Genomic DNA, 5,000 nt, shown 5'->3' with positions numbered 1-5,000 from the left:
GGTTAGGGTTAGGGTTAGGGTTAGGGTTAGGGTTAGGGTTAGGGTTAGGGTTAGGGTTAGGGTTAGGGTTAGGGTTAGGGTTAGGGTTAGGGTTAGGGTTAGGGTTAGGGTTAGGGTTAGGGTTAGGGTTAGGGTTAGGGTTAGGGTTAGGGTTAGGGTTAGGGTTAGGGTTAGGGTTAGGGTTAGGGTTAGGGTTAGGGTTAGGGTTAGGGTTAGGGTTAGGGTTAGGGTTAGGGTTAGGGTTAGGGTTAGGGTTAGGGTTAGGGTTAGGGTTAGGGTTAGGGTTAGGGTTAGGGTTAGGGTTAGGGTTAGGGTTAGGGTTAGGGTTAGGGTTAGGGTTAGGGTTAGGGTTAGGGTTAGGGTTAGGGTTAGGGTTAGGGTTAGGGTTAGGGTTAGGGTTAGGGTTAGGGTTAGGGTTAGGGTTAGGGTTAGGGTTAGGGTTAGGGTTAGGGTTAGGGTTAGGGTTAGGGTTAGGGTTAGGGTTAGGGTTAGGGTTAGGGTTAGGGTTAGGGTTAGGGTTAGGGTTAGGGTTAGGGTTAGGGTTAGGGTTAGGGTTAGGGTTAGGGTTAGGGTTAGGGTTAGGGTTAGGGTTAGGGTTAGGGTTAGGGTTAGGGTTAGGGTTAGGGTTAGGGTTAGGGTTAGGGTTAGGGTTAGGGTTAGGGTTAGGGTTAGGGTTAGGGTTAGGGTTAGGGTTAGGGTTAGGGTTAGGGTTAGGGTTAGGGTTAGGGTTAGGGTTAGGGTTAGGGTTAGGGTTAGGGTTAGGGTTAGGGTTAGGGTTAGGGTTAGGGTTAGGGTTAGGGTTAGGGTTAGGGTTAGGGTTAGGGTTAGGGTTAGGGTTAGGGTTAGGGTTAGGGTTAGGGTTAGGGTTAGGGTTAGGGTTAGGGTTAGGGTTAGGGTTAGGGTTAGGGTTAGGGTTAGGGTTAGGGTTAGGGTTAGGGTTAGGGTTAGGGTTAGGGTTAGGGTTAGGGTTAGGGTTAGGGTTAGGGTTAGGGTTAGGGTTAGGGTTAGGGTTAGGGTTAGGGTTAGGGTTAGGGTTAGGGTTAGGGTTAGGGTTAGGGTTAGGGTTAGGGTTAGGGTTAGGGTTAGGGTTAGGGTTAGGGTTAGGGTTAGGGTTAGGGTTAGGGTTAGGGTTAGGGTTAGGGTTAGGGTTAGGGTTAGGGTTAGGGTTAGGGTTAGGGTTAGGGTTAGGGTTAGGGTTAGGGTTAGGGTTAGGGTTAGGGTTAGGGTTAGGGTTAGGGTTAGGGTTAGGGTTAGGGTTAGGGTTAGGGTTAGGGTTAGGGTTAGGGTTAGGGTTAGGGTTAGGGTTAGGGTTAGGGTTAGGGTTAGGGTTAGGGTTAGGGTTAGGGTTAGGGTTAGGGTTAGGGTTAGGGTTAGGGTTAGGGTTAGGGTTAGGGTTAGGGTTAGGGTTAGGGTTAGGGTTAGGGTTAGGGTTAGGGTTAGGGTTAGGGTTAGGGTTAGGGTTAGGGTTAGGGTTAGGGTTAGGGTTAGGGTTAGGGTTAGGGTTAGGGTTAGGGTTAGGGTTAGGGTTAGGGTTAGGGTTAGGGTTAGGGTTAGGGTTAGGGTTGGTTAGGGTTAGGGTTAGGGTTAGGGTTGGGTTAGGGTTAGGGTTAGGGTTAGGGTTAGGGTTAGGGTTAGGGTTAGGGTTAGGGTTAGGGTTAGGGTTAGGGTTAGGGTTAGGGTTAGGGTTAGGGTTAGGGTTAGGGTTAGGGTTAGGGTTAGGGTTAGGGTTAGGGTTAGGGTTAGGGTTAGGGTTAGGGTTAGGGTTAGGGTTAGGGTTAGGGTTAGGGTTAGGGTTAGGGTTAGGGTTAGGGTTAGGGTTAGGGTTAGGGTTAGGGTTAGGGTTAGGGTTAGGGTTAGGGTTAGGGTTAGGGTTAGGGTTAGGGTTAGGGTTAGGGTTAGGGTTAGGGTTAGGGTTAGGGTTAGGGTTAGGGTTAGGGTTAGGGTTAGGGTTAGGGTTAGGGTTAGGGTTAGGGTTAGGGTTAGGGTTAGGGTTAGGGTTAGGGTTAGGGTTAGGGTTAGGGTTAGGGTTAGGGTTAGGGTTAGGGTTAGGGTTAGGGTTAGGGTTAGGGTTAGGGTTAGGGTTAGGGTTAGGGTTAGGGTTAGGGTTAGGGTTAGGGTTAGGGTTAGGGTTAGGGTTAGGGTTAGGGTTAGGGTTAGGGTTAGGGTTAGGGTTAGGGTTAGGGTTAGGGTTAGGGTTAGGGTTAGGGTTAGGGTTAGGGTTAGGGTTAGGGTTAGGGTTAGGGTTAGGGTTAGGGTTAGGGTTAGGGTTAGGGTTAGGGTTAGGGTTAGGGTTAGGGTTAGGGTTAGGGTTAGGGTTAGGGTTAGGGTTAGGGTTAGGGTTAGGGTTAGGGTTAGGGTTAGGGTTAGGGTTAGGGTTAGGGTTAGGGTTAGGGTTAGGGTTAGGGTTAGGGTTAGGGTTAGGGTTAGGGTTAGGGTTAGGGTTAGGGTTAGGGTTAGGGTTAGGGTTAGGGTTAGGGTTAGGGTTAGGGTTAGGGTTAGGGTTAGGGTTAGGGTTAGGGTTAGGGTTAGGGTTAGGGTTAGGGTTAGGGTTAGGGTTAGGGTTAGGGTTAGGGTTAGGGTTAGGGTTAGGGTTAGGGTTAGGGTTAGGGTTAGGGTTAGGGTTAGGGTTAGGGTTAGGGTTAGGGTTAGGGTTAGGGTTAGGGTTAGGGTTAGGGTTAGGGTTAGGGTTAGGGTTAGGGTTAGGGTTAGGGTTAGGGTTAGGGTTAGGGTTAGGGTTAGGGTTAGGGTTAGGGTTAGGGTTAGGGTTAGGGTTAGGGTTAGGGTTAGGGTTAGGGTTAGGGTTAGGGTTAGGGTTAGGGTTAGGGTTAGGGTTAGGGTTAGGGTTAGGGTTAGGGTTAGGGTTAGGGTTAGGGTTAGGGTTAGGGTTAGGGTTAGGGTTAGGGTTAGGGTTAGGGTTAGGGTTAGGGTTAGGGTTAGGGTTAGGGTTAGGGTTAGGGTTAGGGTTAGGGTTAGGGTTAGGGTTAGGGTTAGGGTTAGGGTTAGGGTTAGGGTTAGGGTTAGGGTTAGGGTTAGGGTTAGGGTTAGGGTTAGGGTTAGGGTTAGGGTTAGGGTTAGGGTTAGGGTTAGGGTTAGGGTTAGGGTTAGGGTTAGGGTTAGGGTTAGGGTTAGGGTTAGGGTTAGGGTTAGGGTTAGGGTTAGGGTTAGGGTTAGGGTTAGGGTTAGGGTTAGGGTTAGGGTTAGGGTTAGGGTTAGGGTTAGGGTTAGGGTTAGGGTTAGGGTTAGGGTTAGGGTTAGGGTTAGGGTTAGGGTTAGGGTTAGGGTTAGGGTTAGGGTTAGGGTTAGGGTTAGGGTTAGGGTTAGGGTTAGGGTTAGGGTTAGGGTTAGGGTTAGGGTTAGGGTTAGGGTTAGGGTTAGGGTTAGGGTTAGGGTTAGGGTTAGGGTTAGGGTTAGGGTTAGGGTTAGGGTTAGGGTTAGGGTTAGGGTTAGGGTTAGGGTTAGGGTTAGGGTTAGGGTTAGGGTTAGGGTTAGGGTTAGGGTTAGGGTTAGGGTTAGGGTTAGGGTTAGGGTTAGGGTTAGGGTTAGGGTTAGGGTTAGGGTTAGGGTTAGGGTTAGGGTTAGGGTTAGGGTTAGGGTTAGGGTTAGGGTTAGGGTTAGGGTTAGGGTTAGGGTTAGGGTTAGGGTTAGGGTTAGGGTTAGGGTTAGGGTTAGGGTTAGGGTTAGGGTTAGGGTTAGGGTTAGGGTTAGGGTTAGGGTTAGGGTTAGGGTTAGGGTTAGGGTTAGGGTTAGGGTTAGGGTTAGGGTTAGGGTTAGGGTTAGGGTTAGGGTTAGGGTTAGGGTTAGGGTTAGGGTTAGGGTTAGGGTTAGGGTTAGGGTTAGGGTTAGGGTTAGGGTTAGGGTTAGGGTTAGGGTTAGGGTTAGGGTTAGGGTTAGGGTTAGGGTTAGGGTTAGGGTTAGGGTTAGGGTTAGGGTTAGGGTTAGGGTTAGGGTTAGGGTTAGGGTTAGGGTTAGGGTTAGGGTTAGGGTTAGGGTTAGGGTTAGGGTTAGGGTTAGGGTTAGGGTTAGGGTTAGGGTTAGGGTTAGGGTTAGGGTTAGGGTTAGGGTTAGGGTTAGGGTTAGGGTTAGGGTTAGGGTTAGGGTTAGGGTTAGGGTTAGGGTTAGGGTTAGGGTTAGGGTTAGGGTTAGGGTTAGGGTTAGGGTTAGGGTTAGGGTTAGGGTTAGGGTTAGGGTTAGGGTTAGGGTTAGGGTTAGGGTTAGGGTTAGGGTTAGGGTTAGGGTTAGGGTTAGGGTTAGGGTTAGGGTTAGGGTTAGGGTTAGGGTTAGGGTTAGGGTTAGGGTTAGGGTTAGGGTTAGGGTTAGGGTTAGGGTTAGGGTTAGGGTTAGGGTTAGGGTTAGGGTTAGGGTTAGGGTTAGGGTTAGGGTTAGGGTTAGGGTTAGGGTTAGGGTTAGGGTTAGGGTTAGGGTTAGGGTTAGGGTTAGGGTTAGGGTTAGGGTTAGGGTTAGGGTTAGGGTTAGGGTTAGGGTTAGGGTTAGGGTTAGGGTTAGGGTTAGGGTTAGGGTTAGGGTTAGGGTTAGGGTTAGGTTAGGGTTAGGGTTAGGGTTAGGGTTAGGGTTAGGGTTAGGGTTAGGGTTAGGGTTAGGGTTAGGGTTAGGTTAGGGTTAGGGTTAGGGTTAGGGTTAGGGTTAGGGTTAGGGTTAGGGTTAGGGTTAGGGTTAGGGTTAGGGTTAGGGTTAGGGTTGGTTAGGGTTAGGGTTAGGGTTAGGGTTAGGGTTAGGGTTAGGGTTAGGGTTAGGGTTAGGGTTAGGGTTAGGGTTAGGGTTAGGGTTAGGGTTAGGGTTAGGGTTAGGGTTAGGGTTAGGGTTAGGGTTAGGGTTAGGGTTAGGGTTAGGGTTAGGGTTAGGGTTAGGGTTAGGGTTAGGGTTAGGGTTAGGGTGGGTTAGGGTTGGGTTAGGGTTAGGGTTAGGGTTAGGGTTAGGGTTAGGGTTAGGGTTAGGGTTAGGGTTAGGGTTAGGGTTAGGGTTAGGGTTAGGGTTAGGGTTAG

This window comes from Coregonus lavaretus (assembly GCF_964263955.1).
Source record: "Coregonus lavaretus genome assembly, chromosome: 9".
Taxonomy (NCBI): domain Eukaryota; kingdom Metazoa; phylum Chordata; class Actinopteri; order Salmoniformes; family Salmonidae; genus Coregonus; species Coregonus lavaretus.
This window is presented reverse-complemented; position numbering follows the sequence as displayed.